The sequence below is a fragment of the Lactuca serriola genome, chromosome 3 (genome assembly GCF_051521515.1).
Source record: "Lactuca serriola cultivar US96UC23 chromosome 3, Lser_US96UC23_V15, whole genome shotgun sequence".
Lineage (NCBI taxonomy): Eukaryota > Viridiplantae > Streptophyta > Magnoliopsida > Asterales > Asteraceae > Lactuca > Lactuca serriola.
Window position 1 is genome coordinate 230,637,049 of NC_136410.1, and position 23,149 is coordinate 230,660,197.

Here is a 23,149-nt window from a genome sequence, read left to right on the forward strand (position 1 = left end):
GCTTTAACTGTGGGAGAACTGATCATTTTGCAAAGGAGTGTAAACAAAAGAAACAAGGCTCGGATGAATACTGGAAGCAGAAGTACAACAAGCTGATTGAGAAGCTGAAAGCAGAGAACTTGGAACATAAAGTGCTTGTTGTTGAAGAAGAAAAATGGAAGATTGATGAGGAGTCATCAGATGATGAAGTCAAGTGTCTAATGGTAAAGATAGAAGACCCGGATGTTTCTGAAAAAGGCAAAAGTACATTTGATGCTGATATGTCTGATGCTGTTGAAAATTCCAGGAAGCACAACACTGACTCTTCTTCAATGTACCAGGTTAAAAACTTTGTTTCCTATTCAATGAATGAAAAAATCAAAATGTTTGAGTATTTGGGCGTCATTAATTCTAAGAAGAATCAAACAATAAGAAATTTGCAAAATCAAATTGATCTTCTTGAAACTGATATATCCATGAAAAATAACATTATTGAGTCCACTCAGGAAAATCTTAGAATCACTAGTTTGTCAATTTCTTCTTTGTCTGCTGAAATTGACAATGTTAAAAATCTTTTGATCAAAGAACAAACTGTGCTTCATACTTGGGCAAAATCTCATAAGAATGCAAATTATATTATTTCAGCTCAAATTCCACATTCATGTGAGAAAATTCTTGGGGGTAATTTTGCAGAAGCTGAAAAAGTTTTTAAATCACAAGAAAAGGAATCTAAGTTTTATTCCATGAATGAGATGAAAAACAATTTCAAAAATAAGTTTGTTAGTAACTCTTTTATTAATCAGAGTTTAATTGATGAATACTGTATTACTAATTCTGATGGTATTACTGAGTGTAATGTTGAAATTACCGGAATTGATCCAACCTCTTATCCTGCACATCTTGTAAGACCAACTCCACTCACTGAGAATATTATTGCTTTTCCTATCTCAAATGGAGTGTTTCATGCTGTTCATGAACAACTTAAGCATTTTCCTGATTGCAATTCATTTGTGAATGAGTCCAAATCAGACACTGATAGCTCATCATCTAACACTGATCAAACTCTTTCTGACACTGAATTCAGTTGTGACTCAATGATAAACAAAAGGATTCAAAGTTCTCTTGGTGAATCTTACATGTCGAAATGTGTTCAATCCAAAAATTTGCTCACCAAGAAGATTTTTGGTACCAGAGTTTGTTACAGATGTGGTGATACCTCTTACAAGATCAGTGAATGTTCATTTGATAAATCTTCTTTAAGAGCTGATAATATTAAATTTAGAAATGAAAAATGGACTCTTAAGTCAAATTCTTTAAATTGTCTTCCTAAGGAGTGTTATAATCTATTATCAAATAACTTTGTGAATGACCCATCCTCGAATGGGTCAGTGTGTTCTAACTAGTTTCTCAACACTGCAGCGTCAGGAGCATCTTTGGTACTTAGATAGTGGTTGCTCAAGGAATATGACAGGATCAAAGTCTCTCATGGAAGATTATGTCAAGAAAACTGGTCCTGCAGTTACTTATGGATACAATGGAAAGGGGTTCACTAAAGGATATGGAAATATCAAATGCAATAACGTGGTTTTTCAAAATGTTTCATATGTAAAGGGTCTCAAACACAACCTCATTTCTATCAGTCAGTTGTGTGATGCTGACTATGAAGTTCACTTTACAAAGAAGGAAGGCAGAGTTGTCAACACTGACAAGAACATCGTACTTTCAGCAAGTAAAAAAGATGATATATATGTTCTTGACATGTTCTCGAGTGACAAGGCACTAATGCAATGCTTCTTTTCAAAGTCTCAGATGAATCTTAGCTGGATTTGGCACAAAAGGTTCTCTCATCTGAACTTCAACAACCTATCCAAAATATTCAATCAAGATCTAGTTAGAGGGCTCCCAAAATCCAGCGTTGTGAAAAACAAGATGTGCTCAGCTTGTGAACAAGGAAAACAAACCAAGTCCTCTTTCAAACCCAAGTCATGTTCCAGTATATCAGTTCCTCTTCATTTACTCCACATGGACTTGTTTGGACCTATTCTTGTCCGTTCTTTAGGTGGAAATAAGTATACTCTAGTGGTTGTGGATGAGTTCACTCGATTTACATGGGTGGTTTTCCTGAAGAAGAAAAGTCATGCTGCACAGGAAATCATTTCACTGATTCGTAAAAATAAGACACTGACAGGTCTCAAAGTTAAGCAACTAAGAAGTGATCATGGTACTGAGTTCCGAAATTCAACTCTTGAAGAGTTTTGTGATCATAAAGGAATTGGGCAAAACTTCTCAGCTCCTCGTACTCCTCAACAAAATGGAGTTGCTGAACGAAGAAATAGAACACTGATTGAGGCAGGAAGGACCTTGATGATCCATGCTGGTCTTCCTATGTCGTTTTGGGCTGAAGCTGTCAATACAGCGTGTTTTACTCAGAATCGATCTCTAATTCACAGGATTCACAAGAAGACACCATATGAAATGTTGAAAGATCGAAAGCCAGACGTATCCTTTTTTCACGTGTTCGGATGTATTTGTTATATTCTAAATCAGCGTGACCCAAGATCCAAGTTTGAACCTAAGGCTGATAAAGGTATTTTTGTTGGGTACTCATCTATTTCAAAGGCTTTTCGTGTTTTTCATGTGAACAGGCAATGCGTTGAAGAATCCATTCATGTGAAGTTTGATGAGGAATCATACACTGATGAAAAAGTCACTCATTCCTCTTCTATTTTTCAAGAGCTTCTCTCTTGTCCATTTGACGAAGTCCCTCCTGCTGGAGATGAAGTTGATTCTTCTGATTCTATCGTTCCAGTTCCATGTTCCTTGAATCAAGATACTGCAGCCAGATCAGCAGATAATTCATTAGGTGTTGATGAAATCCTTGAAGTTGAAGACTCTCCTGAAACTGATAACTTGTCAGTGTCAAACTCTCTGGAATCAGCATCAGTCTCTGAACATCGATATCATCCTGTTGATCAAATTATAGGGAATATTCATGATGGTGTCCGAACCAGATCTCGTGTATCTAATAACTTTTGCATGTATGTTAATTTCGTTTCATTGATCTTACCTGACAAGATACGCACAGCTCTTCAAGATGCTGATTGGATCAAAGCCATGCAAGAAGAACTGAATGAGTTTGAAAGGCACAAAGTTTGGACTCTAGTCCCAAGACCCTCATGAAAGACTATCACCGGAACTCACTGGGTCTATCGCAACAAGGTTGATAAAGATGGAATCATTACTCGCAACAAAGCAAGGCTTGTCGCTCAAGGGTTTACTCAAATTGAATCCATCGACTACGGGGAAACATTTGCTCCAGTTGCTCGCATTTAAGCAATTAGACTGTTTCTCGCATACGCATCCTACATGAACTTCATTGTCTATCAAATGGATGTGAAAACAGCCTTTCTACATGGTGTGTTAGAAGAAGAAGTTTTCCTTAATCAGCCCCCAGGCTTTGTTGACAAAGATCACCCTGATTATGTGTACCGATTAGACAAAGCCATTTATGGACTGAAGCAAGCACCCAGGGCTTGGTATGAGACGCTGACATCGTATCTTCTTGAAAATGGATACAGACGAGGAGCAATCGACAATACTCTCTTCATCAAAAACAAAGGCTCAGATATGGTTCTTGTTCAAATTTATGTCGATGACATCATTTTTGGCTCTCCAAATGAGAAACTTAGCAAGGAATTTGCAGAGATCATGTCTCAAAGGTTCGAAATGAGCATGATGGGGAAGATGACCTTTTTCTTAGGTCTTGAAGTTCAGCAACAAAAATCAGGTATTTCTATTTTCCAAAGTAAATATATTTCTGACTTGCTTGTTAAATATTCTCTCAGTGACTGCAAACCAGCGTCTACTCCAGTGTCCAAGACTGATAAGATACACGCTGATCCAACTGGAACTGATGTAAATCACTCTCTGTATCGAGGAATGATTGGATCTCTTTTATATCTCACGGCAAGTCGTCCTGATATCATGTTTGGAACCATTCTTTGTGCTCGATTCCAAGCTAATCCAAAGGAATCTCATCTCATGGCCGTCAAACGTATTTTTCGATACTTGAAAGGGACTCAAAACCTAGCACTGTGGTATCCTCGCGACTCAGCATTTGAACTTTTTGGATACACTGACTCAGACTATGCAGGATGCAATTTAGACAAAAAGAGTATGTCTGGTGGATGTCACTTTCTTGGAAATCGTCTCATCAGCTGGTCTAGCAAGAAGCAAACATCAGTAGCCATCTCGACTGTAGAAGCTGAGTATGTTGCAGCTGGGAGATGTTGTGCTCAGCTCTTATGGATTCAAAATCAGCTTCTCGACTATGGGATCAAGTTCTCAAAGACTCCTATATATTGTGATAACACCAGTGCCATTCAAATCACACAAAACCCTGTTCAACACTCAAAGACGAAGCATATCGAAATCAGACATCATTTCATCAGAGATAATGTTGAAAAGGGAAAGGTTGTTCTTGAACATGTCAAGACTTCAGAGCAACTTACTGATATCTTCACTAAGGCACTGGATTCTCAAACAACTGCTTACATTATTGGAGAACTTGGAATGATTACCTTGTAATTAATTTTGCTGTTTAATTGTGCTAATGTTTGGTATTGTCTTATAAGCTGATGTACATTGTGCTGATGATGACATGCTGATGATATTTGCATACTGAGTACTTGGTTTGATCTCCCATCTTTCTCTCTTCTTCAAGTCTTCTAAACTAAAGTTGAATTATTCAGTGTACTAAACCATACACTGATAACAACTTGAAACTCTTTGCCGATGGTTAGATCAAAACACCAAGATCTATCACACGCAACTATCCCCTCTTACCAATCTCACACTGATTCTGTGATTCAGCGTGACAAAACACACGCTGATGAGAGTCTAAAAATCTTTGCCAATGGTTAGATCAAAACACCAAGATCTATCACACGCAACTATACCTTCTTACCAATCTTACACTGATTGTGTGATTCAGTGTGACAAAACACACGCTGATGAGAGTTTAAAAAATCTTTGCCGATGGTTAGACCAAAACACCAAGGTTTATCACACGCAACAATCCTTTCTTTGCCTTCTTCTCATTCAGTGTCTAATGATTCAGTAAGATAAACCACTCACTGATAAAGTCACAACACTCTGTGCTGATGGTTAGATAATGCAACTAGTATCTATCACACGCACCAATCTCCTTGCTAGCCTCAATTGAGCAAGCTGTACCTTGAATTGACGGAGATATGCTTTCAGCATGTGATTTTTGTGACACTGATCTTAGCGCTTCCGCAAACACTGATTGACGTTTCATCTTCAGTCAACGACTCTTTTACCCAACGGCTACTTTTTAATGGCTACTTTTTATCTGACAGGTTGTTACGATACACCGTTTTTCTTTTAAAGAAGATAATCATTACCTTTTTGAAAGGCCCGTTTAATTCCATATTTAAACCTCTTCTCTCCCTATTTCAAACTTTCCTTCCACAATCGAACCTTCTTTAACATATACTCAAAACCCTAAAACCCTAAAAACTCTCTAATGGCTGCCTCTTTGTTCACCTTCTCTTCCACTTCACGAAGGGTAGTTCCTGCTCCAAACTCTCCTCCTCTTCCAATCTACATCAAGGCGACAAACGTTTTTTTCAACCCTGATATTCCTGAGGTTCATCGAGGTCTTGGACTCGATGATTTTGTCAATTTCTTAGCCTCCTGTCGCTTACGATACGCAATCAGTGACGTTCCATCAGAGTTCTTCCCAGAACAAGTATGTGAGTTCTACTACACTGCTACTGTCAATGACGACAACAATGCCATTACCGAGACCATTGGCCGTGGAAGACACTCTGTCTTCATCACCGCAGAACTTCTCAGTGCTGCCCTAAGGTTACCTATCTTTGAACCTTTCTCTGAACCTCCTTCTATTGAACGGTGTAAACGTATGTTTGATCAACTGGGATATGATCACTCAAAGGCTGGTGCTCGATCGACTCTTATTTTGCGCCAATGTATGACCCCGGGATGGAAATTCTTCACCGGTGCCCTGTGCAAGTGTGTGGGTCACAAGTCTCGAAGTGGTGATCAATTGAGTAATTATGAGCAACAAGTCGTCTGCTCACTTCTTCTCAACAAAAGACTTGATTATGGGGCTCTATTCTTTGATCGGCTTGTTCAGCTTCTTCGTGCAAATGTACGAGCTGATCATGTTCCATTTCCACGCTGGATTGTTCTTGTGTTCGACAAATTTTTCGCTGCAGACTACTTCTCGCATTCTGGAAATCTCATCCAATGCCCTTGCATGTCTGTTCGCATGTATCAAGATGATCCTCTGGATACTGACATTGGAATCTCTGATAGGATGAGAGAATGGATTGCAAATCCATACACTGTTCCTTCTCTCACCGCTGACACTGATGAAGGAGGCATTGATGGTAGTCATGTAGATCAAGCCGGTCAAGAGGATGAACCACATGATGGTGGTCATTTGTCTCCTCAACTTTCTCATCATATCGACTCAGTTGCTAATGTTCCCTCAGCTCAAAAGGATTCACTGAGTCAGGGGGAGCAACAATTTCAGGAGGAGCAACTATCCTAGGGGGAGCATCTCTCTCAGGGGGAGAATCCACCTCATGGGGACCAATATTCTCCGGTAATGCCTCCTAGCTCTCCAGCCGCTCCAGCTACTTCAGTTGTTCAGATTCCGGCCTCAGCATTTACTGAACTTCTGACACTGACTCGGGACATGAATCAGCGTCTTCTACGCATTGAGGCTGATGTTCACCAGCTAAAGGAAGTTCTCCTGCATACTCCTCCCTCTAGTCCCCAATCTGATGATGCTCAAAAAGGGGGAGATACTGATGATGATGCTGATGTTGATGATAATGCTGACAGTGAACCGAATGAGAGAGACACCGAACCTGTTGACAACACCATTATTCAGCCTGAATCACCAACGCCAATGCATGAGTCTGACTCTGCGGGGCATAATAGTCCAGCAGCTACTGAAAAGCTGATTGAAGATAGTGAGCATGATGAATAGCATGATGAACCAGATGATGAATGTCAAATACTGGATATGAACTTCATTAATCCTCTTATTCCAGTTCAGCAAGAAAGTTCAGATGACCTTGAAGAATCTCATCCGCTATCAGTCAATCCTGTTGCTGATCCCATTATTCCAGTCCAAGGAGAAGATTCGGACGTTGCCAGTGAAGAATCTCATCCGCTATCTCGAAAGCGTAAGGTAGCAGATACTGACTTGGCTCATTCTCAAACTGATACTTCTCTGCCTGGGAAGAAACCCAAGTCCATAGTCAGTATTTCAAATCTTGCCGCTGAATGGAACATGTCTCCTGATCAAGTTAAGCAAATTCTTGATGATGCTAATCAAGCTCAGGTTCTAAAGAACATTGCTCAAGCTGATGAATCTCTTATTCAGCACAAACTTCAGGCCAAAGGATCTTTTGAAGCTCAGATGCAGAAATTCCTGGAGTTTCAGTCCAAATCTCAATCTTCTCAACCTTCTCATAGCAGTAGCAAGCCTAAGACTGACAGTGTTCTTGACCGGATCGATCGAAAGAGGTTTGAAGACGCTCTTAATCGACGAATGTGTGGTGATAAGATCATCAAAGTCAAAGCTTCGAAACCACAAAATGAGAAAATCCTTACGTTGCTGATCACTCGTCAAGGTCCTCAGCATTCATACACTGAAGTTGTCAAGAGGGATGAGCTGATCAGGTATGGATATTCTGAATGGATGGAACTACTTGATCTAGCATCCAAGCAAACCTCAGCTTACTCTTCGGAACTGACTTGTGCTCTTCATTTGCTGATCAAGAAAGTTCAGCGTTTGGATCCAGTTCCCAAAGAACGACCTCAGCATCAAGGCCAAAGGTTATCTGTTCCTAGAACTCGAAGAACCAAGTTCCAAGTTGATGGTGAAGATATATTGGTTCTAGACTTTGGTGTTGGTGGAATAAACAATTCTCTTCCTATCAGTGTTGATCCGGTTCAGCATAAGTTTATCTCAGCTCCTGAACACGGGATGTTTTATCTTGATAAAAATCGAAACATGTGTTTTCATCGAACTGATGAGATTTCAAAGGCTCCAACCACTCATCTCGTTGGCTTAAGGCAAATGTGCATGAGTCATCAAGATCTCTCCGGAGAATTTCACATCCTTATTGCCATGGAGCTGCTGAACAGAAGACAGGAGTTGCTGGATAGTCCTTACTGGCCAGTAAAAATAGAAGCTGAAGCTGAGTATGAAGAGTTCATGTCCAGAGGTGTTTTAATTTAGTTTGTTTTGAACATCATCATATTGGGGGAGATTGTAAGGTCAAACCTTGAAATATGATAATGTTTAAAACAGACTCAACATCAACGCATATCTCAGTATCAGCATCAGCGTGTCAGTAGTTCAGTTTGTAATAGTTTAGTTTATTCAGTGCATTGTAACAAATCTTATATTTATCTTGTTTCCATAGTTAGCCTAATTAGTTAGCTGGCATATCCCTGATTTGTAGGGATTGTCTAGAATAGCAGTATATAATCTTTTGTATAGGTTTGTGAATGGTTACGCCTTTCACAAACCTTAATCGCTGCTTTGTGCACACGATAATCTCTTTGTGAGATTATCTTTCTTAGTGAAAGCTTTTCTTCATGAATTCCTCTTGTTCCTATTTTCTGTAATTGTTTGATAAATTGATTGATCTTAAGGCCTCCTCAATGCTTACATACAAGAAGGTAATAACAACATTAACAAGGATACAACCTATATTCTAGGACTTGATAAGATACATAAACAACCTATTTGGATATTGCTCTCGTCAACATATACAACATTAGTGCATTAAATCAGACATTTTATTGAAAAACTATGACTTTAAACACTTCAAAATGGAGATTTAAAACATAAGTAAGGATACTTGTTTAAGAAAATGAAAAAAAAAACTCCAAAATTTAAAGATCAAATCCAGTATGGAGCATTCAGAATCCCAAACAAATCGAGAGTATTCTTTGAAAACAATGGAAAACAAACTCCTGAAAACAATATTCCGGAATGAGGGCATTATGGAGAAAGTGGTTATTTTTTAAAAACTGAAAAAAAAAATGTTATTTTCTTTGAAAAACTCATTTATAATGGTTAGATCACTTAATTTCTTTTTATTTAATTGGAACAGTCTAGGGGCGAATTCAACAAAAGGCATTTGCTTTGACATGAAGCCACTGGGCGCTTATAAATAGGGAACTAGAGATCAAACCCTAGATGCTCATTCCTTATCAATAAATTCCAGCCTCCCCTTGCCTCTCCTTAAGGTTTACAAAAAACAACCTTTTTAGACTATGTGGTTTTGCATTTTCTCTCCCTTCTCCTAGGGTTTGTTGCTTTGCTCAATTGGAGTTCTTAGGTGCGATTCGATTAGAGGGATTCTGGTTTGGATCCTTAGCAGCTGATCAAGGTGGCAAGAACAAGATCACAAGCAAGAAGATGTTTGGCCAATAAAGAGGTATGTAATTGTAACACTATGAAAATTTACAACCACTTTAAACTTTTCAAAAACAACCCATATTCATTAAGTTATTAGAAAAAGGGTTTCAGTTCATTTATTATCAGAGTATCCCAGAAAACATCAACATTAAACTGAGGAGCGGTACCATCACGCCTTCACCTTGCCACGGTCTCTTGAAGTACCTGAAACACTACATTGAAACTGTAAGCCAAAAAGCTTAGTGAGTTACCCCCAAAATACCAACCACAATACCACACACATATCATATCATATCATAAACAGAACAACCATGCATATCGAGTCTACAGTGTGACTGGTCCGCCTGCACCAGGCCTTCAGTCCACCCGGTCCACTCTCTCTCCGAGTCTACAGTATGACTGGTCTGCCCGCACCAGGCCTTCAATTTGTCTGGTCCACTCTCCGATCCTCGACGCATTTGGTCCCCCCTCTTGGGGCCTTCGGCCTATCCAGACCGCTTGTCGGGCCTTCGGTCTAACCGGTCCGCCCTGGTTATGTTGTCCTATAGCACAAAGCAGGACCCGCCTCAACCCAACCCCAGTCCAACAACCATGTGCACATAAACATATAATCATATAACATCTCGCAACTAATCAAACCGATCCAACATATCACATAACATAGCAACATCCTAACCAAGATACCGACCTAACCGGTCACTAGCATAGCATCATCTTATATACCAGGATACCGACCTTAACTAGGTCTCTAACATATATCATCCTAACTACCAGGATGCAGACATAGCAAAGCAATAACATAACAACAACTACCCGTATTTCCATCCGATAAAGGGTAGGCCTTGGTGCCTTAGACCCTGTTGATATAGTGAGGATAACTCACCTGCAACTGTCGACTTGAAGAAATAAGATCACGCTGCTTTGACCACCAGCACGAACTCCGCCACTGAACATTACCAATTAACCAAATCCAATAAACACCAATAATTACCAGAATACCCTTGGAAGTCAAACTGGTCAACTCTTGGTCCAAGTCAAAGTCCCCAGTCAAAGTCAACCTTCCTGGTTGACCCTACTCGCCGAGTCAACCCGTTGACTCGTCGAGTTCCTATGCTCAGAAACTCCCATGCCACGACTCAACTCGCCGAGTCGCCCCAAGACTCGTCGAGTTCAACAAGCTCTGAGTCCCTTCCTACTCGTCTCACCGACTCATCCCTCGACTCACCAATTCACAGCTCAACCAGAAAAATGTTAGGATTCCACGACCAGACTCGCCAAGTCCAAGCACAGACTCGCTGAGTCCAAGGCAATCTTCAACAAACTCGCCGAGTTGTTCTTCCAACTCACCGAGTCCATGCACATATTCATACAACTCATCGAGCACACCAATGTGACTCGTCGAGTCTCTTCAGTTCTCATTCCATACAGAGGCTTTTCAAGCCATGCAGGGACTCTAATCCATAGATCCATTCTTCTACAGCCTAACCCTCACATAAAGTTGCAAACTTTACGTGAAAGCAAGGAGATATAAGCCCAAAACACTTCTAGGGATAGGGTTTAAGACAAAGGGCTTCACCAATGACTCTTAGACGGGAACTTTATGACCTTTTGGGCCATCACAAGTCTAGATCTGAAGTAGCAACTTCAGATCTAAGCCTCAAACTCGAGATAGCTCCCAAACAAGCTAATGAATCCCAAATCAACCACCATTCATGAATCAATAATGAAATAGCTTAAGGAGGAGGTTCCTTACCCCTGAAATGTGCCCAAATAGAAGTAGATTCCAGATCTTCCCAAGCCCCTTGATGATGGCCTCTAAAATCCCCAAGCTTCTTACACCAAATTTCTCTTCCATGCTCTAATTCTTCATCAATGGAGTCACACACACACACATACAGGGTTTCTGGATCTCAAATGGGTAGCAAAGAGGCTGAAGGTGGGTTATAATGTGCTTTATATAAGGGATAGTCACGGATTAGGGTTTTTCTCCCTTTAGCACCAACTCGCCGAGTCTAGCTGCCGACTCGCCGAGTTGGTCACTTAACACTCGACCAGAACCGCGACTCGACTCGCTGAGTCCATCCATCAACTCGCTGAGTCGACCTTCCTTATTTACACTAAGAACCCTGAACTTGCACTTCTAAACTCGGGGTGTTACAAATCTCCCCCACTTAAATTAGGATTCGTCCTCGAAGCCTGCAGCAACACATCCCAGATGATACTCCCACAATACAGCTCCTGGTCTCAACCGACTCAGGTTCCTCCAAAAACTACTATCAAACCCTATGAAATCCAACTCTTCCCTCACAAAGTCACGACAACTGCTTCAAACCAGCCACCGGTTTCTCTCTTTAATGATGTCCACCTCAACTAAGTATCACCCGATGATACTTCCATCATTCCAACTTACCCACCCCCTTACAGAATTGGATATCACCATGAACTACCGGCTCCTGACCCGGTACCAAATTGCTATCCCTTTCCTCAACTGGCGTTACCTCTCTCGAAATCTCCACTGGGACTCATCCCGCTTCCTTTCTGAATCCTACTCTTTCCTTCCTGTGCTGTCAAGATAATACATCCTACAGCTCTTGAGCAGCTCCCATGAGCTCTCATCTACACTTCCATACTCATATTGCACCTGATCCAACACCCTCGGGTTGGAAAAACCCGACTCACTGACGATACCTCCAGACATCCCCAGGATGAATTACCGCTACATACATAACCTCCTGATCATAACCATACTGAAAATCCAAGGGTCCATCCTTGTATCCCTTCCGAACTCCTGTGGTTCTACACCACCGGAAACTCTTCCGCAACCTCAACAGACACCCAATCCGGATGTGCTTCCATACCACTGGCACAATCACAGTGCTCAACAACCATAATTGAAATACTCTCAATCATCCATTCTCACTACTGCTTTCACTTCCGTGAACCAACACTCCCTCCCGGAGTTACATACTTTTCCCTTTCCTTATCCAAGGAAGTCTACTTGAACACCTTGTTACTTCAACAAGTGCCACGGTTCTCACACCCCACTCTACATTATTCCCTTGTAGAGTAACCGCTATTCCATGCATCACACACACTCTGAATCTGCTTGCACGGACTCTCGGGTCCATGCACTGCCTTCCACTAACATGATCAATACCTAGGGCCAAACCTATTGTTTGCTATTGTATCGCAACACACTAAATCTATCTCCTCATATAGATCTATCAACACATACAGAGTCTTCAGCATGATTGGACCGCCTTACCAGGCCTTCAACCAATCTGGACTACTCTCAGAACCTTCATCATTTCTGGACCGCCCTCCAGGGCCTTCAGCCTGTCTGGACCGTTCTCCAAGCCTTCGGCCTGACTGGTACGCCCACCGGCCTTCCATCTATCCGGACCACTCAAACTATCATACATCATCTCGAACTATCCTTCCTGGGAATCTCTCCCGTACATACTTTTCTAGCCCTGTAGGGGTTCCGAACTCTAACTCCATTCTATATACTCAAATCTCGTCCTAATCCTAGGCCTCACACAACCAATCACCTTTTCTGAAAACCTTGGTCTGTACCCCACCCTATTTGACTGCCACTTACTAATACCTGCCCACACTCTTGGCTGAGCGAAACAATGTTGAATCCCAAACAGCTAATCAACCTCAAATACTTGTCGATCCTCCTGAGAATTTTCCAATTCTCCCCACTTAGAGCACTGACTTCCAACCACCGGTGACCCAACCGGCATCACTTAAACAACCCTACTCAATATATTCCCTTTATCAATGAACTGATTTCCTCTAAAACGAGCAAACTTCACAAAATCACATCCCGACATCGCACATCTCGAACTCTAAGGGAGTTCAACCCTCAGCTGAACACTCCTCAAATTGCAAATGCTATACCTGACATCCAGACCAAAAAGCTTAATTCCCCACCAACAATCCCCATGGATGATAACTAACTCAGACTCCCAATACCAAAACCCTCAATCATACGATAAACCCGGCGAAAGGACGAACGAAAACAATACCATGAATCATGCGAACGAGACTAGCATATATACAATACTCCATAATAACCACAAGATAACAAGATAACAAAATGTAAACATACCCGAAGCTGCATCTAGCTCTGCCCTGACCTCCTCGGCAGTAAGCTAGAAAGCTCGACCCTGAGCCCTCGGAGGCTCCGCTCAACCCTGGCCCCCACCAGTACTCCTCAAAGTGGTCGGTTCTGGAACCTGCACCGGTCTGGAAACGAGCTGTGGACAGTTGGCCCTCAAGTGACCAACCTGATGGAATTAAAACAAATCCTCAAATCTTGAACCGGGGCTGACTACCGACAATCCCTCGCATAATGCCCCTCTCTCCCGCACTTGTGGCATGCACCACCAGACCTAAAAACTCCAATATGACCTTTCTCGCACTTCTCGCAAGTGTGGCTGCTCTGATTTCCCAACTTGGAATCAACGGTCTTGGACCGTTTCGGCGCCGGCTGCGACTGCGTCGGGGCCTGCATCTACTCTCTCAATTGCAACTCAATCTCCAACTCACGTCGCCGAGCGGCCTCCTGCAACTCCAGTAAGGTCTTGCACCTCTGTGTAGACACAAACTGCCTGATATCCCTCTTGAGCATACTCAGATATCGGGACATCTGAGCCTGCTCCGAAGCAAACTCAGGACAGTACATCGCCCTCTTAGTGAACATCCTGGTGATCTCCGTCACCAACTCTGAATCCTGCTTCAGTTCCAAGAACTCTTGAGCCAACCTCTCCCTCTCAACCCGTGGAACATAACGGGTACTAAACATCTCCCGAAACTGATCCCATGTAACCGCAACCCGCTGCGCATCTTAATAAGATCCCGTAGTTAACCTCCACCAATCCTTCGCCCTAAGCCTCAAAAGGTTCAGAGCACACCTCACTCTCTAATCCGCATGGCATGAACACGTGAAGAAACACCCTTCCACGTCCGACAACCATCTCATAGCAACGTTTGGATCCTGAACTCCGTCAAAAGTAGGGGGCTTCGTATTACTGAAGTCCCGGTACTGAAAACCCCGACTAGCTCCTCCACCTGTCGCTGCTACAGCCGCTGCAGCTGCCACGACAGCCGTCTTTGCAAGAGCTGCATAGCTCTCATCAAAATACTCAACCATGGCGGTCTTAATCGACCCAAACATCTCCGACATCTCCGCCCTGAACATAGCATCAATCTCATCATGCAGGATCTCATGAATCCTGACATCCATACTCATCTGACCAATGACCTCGGGTGGTGCTGATCCACCCTGACCACCCTCTCCTGATCCCGATTCTCACCCGGATCCACCCCCGACATGCCTCGTAATCACCATACTGCAATACACCGCAAGAAAATCAAATGCTTCCTCAATAACCCGGGAACCAACTCCTAACCCGACCCTAGGGGTTGTGACTTCCTTGATACGCGTATGGGTCCTGTGCTTTCAGTAGTACGGGCCCATACTACCTTCCACACCTACCCATATTTATATGAAATATCACCACAACACCCTCGCGATAAACATATACGTGGCAAAACTCAATCCTCACCTCTAGAGGAACTGCTAACTACCTCACATAACAGGGAACCCTAGGCTAGCAGGCATCATATAATCAGGCAATTCTATCATCAAATTCTTGAAGACCCCTAGCCTAGTACTAGCATGCTGTTCTAACATATCACATAATCAAATAACTTGTATGGTATTTTGGGGTCTACTTACTAGCTCTGGCTGATCGTACCTCCGCATCCTCCTCTACTTATTTTTGAAAACCATTTCAATTTCACTTTGAAAACTCTCCTTCATTTGAGACTGGATTCACACGAATGTTCCTCCAATTCACTCAAACCAAGGCTCTGATACCAACTTGTAACACCATGAAAATTTACAACCAATTTAAACTTTTCAAAAACAACCCATATTCATTAAGTTATTACAAAAGGGTTTCAGTTCATTTATTATCTATAACGACCAAAAAATACAACCAATTTTAAATTTTTCAAAAAGATCTCGATTCCATTAAATCTTTACAAAAAGGTTTTCAATACAAAACATTTAATGTGTTCCCAGAATCACAATACTACAAAATCATGAGGAGCGGTACGATCACGCCATCGCCTTGCCACGATCCCCTGAAGAACCTGAAAACATAAAACCACAACTGTAAGCCCAAAAGCTTAGTGAGATATCCCCAAAATACCAACCACAAATACCATACACGCATAACATGCCATAACATATCCGATCACAGAACAGCCATGCACTTCGGGTCTACTGTGTGACCCACCTCAACCCAACTCCAATCCAAACAACCATGTGCACATATACATACAATCATATAGCAATTCACAGTCAACAAGCAGATCAAACATATCACATAACATACCACCATCCTAACCAGGATTCCGACCTAACAGGTCACTAGCATAGCATCTCCCTATCTCTCAGGATACCGATCTCAATCAGGTCTCTAACATATGCCATCCTAGCTCACATGATGCAAACATATCAAAGCAGTAACATGATAACAACTACCCGGATCTCAATCCGATAAGGGCCGGCCTTGGTGCCTTAGACCCTGTTGATATAGTGAGGATAACTCACCTCAAAACTGCCGACTGAACAGATAACCCAAGCTGCTCCGATCATTGATACGATCTCCACCACTGGACAACCACCAATGCACTGAACTCAAAACAATAATCAACAATTACCAAAATACCCCTGGAAACCACTGGTCAACCCTTGGTCAAAGACAAGGTCAAAGTCAACCCCTGACTGACTCTACTCGCCGAGTCAACCCGATGACTCGCCGAGTCCAACAACTCTGAGTACACTCGCCCACAACTCACCGAGTCATCCCTTGACTCGCCGATTCTCGACTCAACCAGAAAATACTGGAACTCTTCGACAAGACTCGCCGAGTCCAAGAACAGACTTGCCGAGTCTAAGGCTATCTTCAACCTACTCGCCGAGTTGTTCATACAACTCGTCGAGTTCCAGGTCATCTTCATCCAACTCGCCGAGTTGTTCTTCCAACTCGTCGAGTACACCCATGTGACTCGTCGAGTACCACCGGTCTGAATCCATTCAGAAGCATTCCAGGCCATGCAATTGCTCCAAAACATAGATCTAGCCTCCTACAACTCATCCATCACGTAAAGTGGCAAACTTTACATGAATCCAAAGAGATATATGCATTTTGCACATTAGGACCAAGGTTTGGGACATGATAGCTTCATCCAACACTCAACACAGGGACTTTCATGCATTCCAACTCTTCTCCATTCCAGATCTGAGGTAGCAACCTCAGGTCTAACCTCTAAACTCCAACACATCCAAATATATAATCTCTAATACCCCCAAAATGATGCATCAAGGAAATAGCAGCTCAAAGACGAGATATTACCTCAAAAGAACGCCCCAACTGCAATGAAACTTGAATCCAAGCAAAGCCCCTTGCTCCAAGCCTCTCCTTCTCTAAGATCTCTTCAACAACCACCTCTCCAAGCTCCAATTTGCTCAACAATGGGGTTTCTCCACGACTTTAGGGTTTCTGGGACTCAAGGGTGATAAAGAGGCTGGGAAGGAAACATAATGTTCTTTATATAGGGCTCAACCCCGAGAATTAGGGTTTTCTCCACTCAGCGCCTACTCACCGAGTCCACCTCATTGACTCGCCAAGTCGGCTACTTAACACGTGACCAAATCGCGACTCTACTCGCCGAGTCCATCCATGGACTCGCAGAGTCACTCTTTCCCAATTTACTCTTTCAGCCCTTCAACTTTACTCTTGATATTTCGGGATGTTACAATTCTCCCCCACTTAAATTAGGCTTCGTCCTCGAAGCCTACAGCAATTCAATCCCAAAGATACTCCCACAACGCGCCACCTGGCCTTAACCGAGCCAAGTCCCTCAAGGCATACCCATCGAAACTCAAACACACTTTCTCTTTCCTTACGGTGTCCTGACCACTGTCTCGAGCCGAGCATCGGCTGTACCCTCTGATAATCACACTCAATAACCGAGAATTACCCATGAAGCATCACTGCCCCAAATCCCAACAATCACTCGACCCATAAGGGCTAGAAAACCATGAACCATCGGATCCCCGATCCGAATCCCACTCTATCCATTCCGTGACGACGGAAAGACCCATTCTGAATCTCAGAGCAACTCCCACGAGTTCTCCTCTTGCAATCACATACACATGCTGAACTTTCTCCAGCACCCTCGGGTTGGGAAAACCTGATACACTGATGATATCCTCCAGCATCCCCCAGGATGAACCACTAATACATATCCAATACCCTGATCAGAATCACACAGAGAGCCCAAGACTCTCTCCCTGCATCCCTTCCGAGTCTCTTGGCTCTACATCTGCGGAATTCCTCCGCAACCTCAGCAGACATCCCAAACCGGATGAGCTTCTATTCTACTGCCGCAAACACGCTGCTCAAAAACCATACTCGAATTACTCTAATCATAACTCTGCTCTGCCGCTTTCACTTCCGTGAACTTGCACTCCCTCTCGGAGTTACACACCTCTCTCACTTCCTTTTCCAAGGAATCCACTTGGCCATATTGTCACTCCAACAAGTGCCACGGTGCTCGCCCAACGCTACACCACCCTTTTTAGCGTATCCGCTATCCATCCAACACACACATTCTCTAACTCTCATCGCAGGGACTCTCAAGCCCCTGCACTATCTCCACTAATCAAGATCACTACCCGGGGCCAGACCTTCTAATGCAATCACACTGCAACATACACAATCCATATCCTCAAACTGATCCAACAATACCTGCAGAGTCTTCAGCATGACTGGACCGCCTCAACAGGCCTTTAGCCCATCTGGACCACTCTCAGAACCTTCAGCCAATCTGGATTGCTCTCAGTGCCTTCAGTTTGGCTGGACCGTTCTCCGAGCCTTCGTCCTGACTGGTACGCCTACCGGCCTTCAGTCTATCCGGACCGCTCAACTAGCATTCAACATTCCGGGCTATCCCCCCCGGAAATCCTCCCATGCATACCGTTCTAGCCCTCTAGGGGTTCCGAACTCTAACTCCATCATACATACTCGATCCCGGCCTGCTCCCAGGCCCTCCACAATCAAATGCCCTAGGTCTGTATCCCGCCCCGCATGCCCGACACTTACTCCTATCAGCCTATACTCTGGACTGACAGAACACTTGCTGAATCCCAACAGCTAAGCACTTTGAATTACTCATCGATCTCCCGGAGAATTCTCCAATTCTCCCCCACTTGGGCACTAACTATCAACCACCGGTCGCCATCACCGACCTCCCAGAACAACTCTGTCACAAAGAAAACACTTACACGCGGACTGCTTCTCACAAGCATAAACAACCTCAACGAGATCTCACATCAACACCGATCAACCTGCTCGAAAGAAACTCAATCTGCATCTAACCACTCCTCAGAAAGCAGATGCTACCCGACCTGCAACCCAATGTCGGGTTTCCACTAATAACCCTCATGAATGATAACCAACGGAATTCCCAAAACAATAACCCATAACCAAAACCACAATCCCGCAAAATGACGAATACCGCATCGAAAACCACACAAAGATACCAGCACAAAACAATACACCACAATAATCACAAGATAACAAGACATCAAGAAAGAAACATACCCGCAGCTGCATCCGACACTGCCCTGACCTCCTCTGCTACAAGCTGAAAAGCACGACCCTGAACCCTTGGGGGCTCTGCTCCACCCTGACCTCCACCTGTGATCCTCAAAGTGGTCGGTGCTGGAGCATGCACCGGTCCTGCAGCAAGCTGAGGATAGTTGACCCTCAAATGCCCAACCTGATGACAATGATAGCAAATCCTCAAATCCCGAACTGGCGCTGACTGCCGACAATCCCTTGCATAGTGCCCCTCCTTTCCGCACTTGCGGCATGCACCACCGGACCTACAAACCCCGGTGTGACCCCTCCCACACTTCTCACAAGTGTGGCTGCTCAGATCCCCCACTCTAACATCAACGGTCTTGGTCCGTTTCGGCGCCGGCTGCGACTGCACCGGAGCCTGCCTCAGCTCACGCAACTGCAACTCAATCTCTAACTCACGCCGCCTAGCGGCCTCCTACAACTCCAACAATGTCCCGCACCTCTGCGTAGACACAAACTGCCTGATGTCCCTCTTGAGCATGCTCAGATATCGAGACATCTGAGTCTGCTCCGAAGCGAACTCTGGGCAAAACATCGCCCTCTCAGTGAACATTCTGGTGATCTCAGTCACCGACTCCAAATCCTGCTTCAGCTCAAGGAACTCCTGAGCCAATCTCTCCCTCTCAACCTGCGGAACATAACGAGTGATGAACATCTCTCGGAACTGGTCCCATGATACCGCAGCCCTCTGCCCATCTGAATATGACCCCGTCGTCAATCTCCACCAATCCTTCGCCCCGAGCCTCAATAGGTTTAGAGCACACCTCACCCTCTGATCAGCAGGGCATAAACACGTGAAGAAACACCCCTCCACGTCTGATAACCATCTCATAGAGACGATCGGGTCCTGAACTCCATCGAAAGTGGGAGGCTTCGTATTAGCGAAGTCCCGATACTAAAAACCCCGACCAGCTCCTCCCCCTGCTACCGCTGTAGCCGTGGCGGCAACCGTCTCTGCGAGAGCCGCATAGCGCTCATCAAAATACTCAACCATGGCGGTCTTGATCGATCCAAACAACTCCGGCAACTCAGCCCGGAACAACTCAGTAATCTCATCACGCAGGATCTCACGAATCCTCGCATCCAACTCGCTCGTACTCATATGACCGATAACCTCGGGCGACACCGATCTGCCCGGAACTCTCTCTCCAGCTCCCGATCTTGATCCGGATCCACTCTCATCATGCCTCGGAATCTCTATACTGAAAAACACCACACAAAATCTCAGACTCTTCCCACCATCCTGGGATCCAACTCTCTCAACCCAACCCTAGAGATCATGGTTTCCCTGATACGCGTATGGGTCCTGTGCTTTCAGTAGTACGGGCCCATACTACCTTCCACACCTACCCATATTTGTATGAAGTACTACCACAACGCCCTAGAGAAACATGCATAACAACGCTCAACCCTCACCACTAGAGGAACACTGAAAATATCCCATAAGGAACCCTAGGCTACAGGCATCACAAATCAGGCAACATATCATGAAATCCTAAAGATCCCTAGCCTATCACCAGCATGCTGTTCTATCAAAGCTCAAAAACAAATAACATGCATGGTATTTTGGGGTTACTTACTGGCTCCGGCTGATCGTACCTCCGCGTCCTCCCTTACTCATTTTGAAAACCATTTTAAATACTCTTTTGAAAACTCTCCTTGATTTGAGACTGGAGTCACACGAATGTTCCTCCAATTCACTCAAACCAAGGCTCTGATACCAACTTGTAACGACTGAAAAATACAACCAATTTTAAATTTTTCAAAAACATCTCGATTCCATTAAATCTTTACAAAAAGGTTTTCAATACAAAACATTTAACGTGTTCCCAGAATCACAATACTACAAAATCACGAGGAGCGGTACGATCACGCCTTCGCCTTGCCACGATCCCCTGAAGAACCTGAAAAACATAAAACCACAACTGTAAGCCCGAAAGCTTAGTGAGATATCCCCAAAATACCAACCACAAATACCATACACACATAACATGCCATAACATATCCGATCACAGAACAGTCATGCACTTCGGGTCTACTGTGTGACTGGTTCGCCGCACCGGCCTACAGTCCACCTGGTCCACCCCTCTGAGTCTATCCACATACATCGAGTCTGCAGTGTGATTGATCCGCCTGCTCCCGGGCCTTCAATCCACCTGGTCCACTCTCTGAGTCTACAGTATGACTGGTCCGCCTGCAACGGGCCTTCAGTCTATCTGGTCCACTCTCCGAGCCTTCGGCAAGTCTGGTCCGCCCTATCGGGGCCTACAGCCTATCCGGACCGCTTGCTGGGCCTTCGGGACAACCGGTCCGCCCTGGGTATCTTGGCCTACAGCACACAGCAGGACCCTCCTCAACCCAACTCCAGTCCAAACAACCATGTGCACATATACATACAATCATATAGCAATTCACAGTCAACAAGCAGATCAAACATATCACATAACATACCACCATCCTAACCAGGATTCCGACCTAACAGGTCACTAGCATAGCATCTCCCTATCTCTCAGGATACCGATCTCAATCAGGTCTCTAACATATGCCATCCTAGCTCACATGATGCAAACATATCAAAGCAGTAACATGATAACAACTACCCGGATCTCAATCCGATAAGGGCCGGCCTTGGTGCCTTAGACCCTGTTGATATAGTGAGGATAACTCACCTCGAAACTGCCGACTGAACAGATAACCCAAGCTGCTCCGATCACTGATACGATCTCCACCACTGGACAACCACCAATGCACTGAACTCAAAACAATAATCAACAATTACCAAAATGCCCCTGGAAACCACTGGTCAACCCTTGGTCAAAGTCAACCCCTGACTGACTTTACTCGCCGAGTCAACCCGATGACTCGCCGAGTCCCCATACTCTGAACTTCCCTCAATCCGCGACCTAACTCGCCGAGACTCGCCGAGTCCAACAACTCTGAGTACACTCGCCCACAACTCACCGAGTCATCCCTTGACTCGCCGATTCTCGACTCAACCAGAAAATATTGGAACTCTTCGACAAGACTCGCCGAGTCTAAGGCTATCTTCAACCTACTCGCCGAGTTGTTCATACAACTCGCCGAGTTCCAGGTCATCTTCATCCAACTCGCCGAGTTGTTCTTCCAACTCGTCGAGTTCTAGCTCATCTTCAAGCAACTCGTCGAGTACACCCATGTGACTCGCCGAGTACCACCGGTCTAAATCCATTCAGAAGCATTCCAGGCCATGCAATTGCTCCAAAACATAGATCTAGCCTCCTACAACTCATCCATCACGTAAAGTGGCAAACTTTACGTGAATCCAAAGAGATATGTGCATTTTGCACATTAGGGCTAAGGTTTGGGACATGATAGCTTCATCCAACACTCAACACAGGGACTTTCATGCATTCCAACTCTTCTCCATTCCAGATCTGAGGTAGCAACCTCAGATCTAACCTCTAAACTCCAACACATCCAAATATATAATCTCTAATACCCCCAAAATGATGCATCAAGGAAATAGCAGCTCAAAGACGAGATATTACCTCAAAAGAACGCCCCAATTGCAATGAAACTTGAATCCAGGCAAAGCCCCTTGCTCCAAGCCTCTCCTTCTCTAAGATCTCTTCAACAACCACCTCTCCAAGCTCCAATTTGCTCAACAATGGGGTTTCTTCACGACTTTAGGGTTTCTGGGACTCAAGGGGTGATAAAGAGGCTAGGAAGGAAACATAATGTTCTTTATATAGGGCTCAACCCCGAGAATTAGGGTTTTCTCCACTCAGCGCCTACTCGCCGAGTCCACCTCATTGACTCGCCGAGTCGGCTACTTAACACGCGACCAAATCGTGACTCTACTCGCCGAGTCACTCTTTCCCAATTTACTCTTTTAGCCATTCAACTCTACTCTTGATATTTCGGGATGTTACATTATCAGAGTATCCCAGAAACATCAACATAA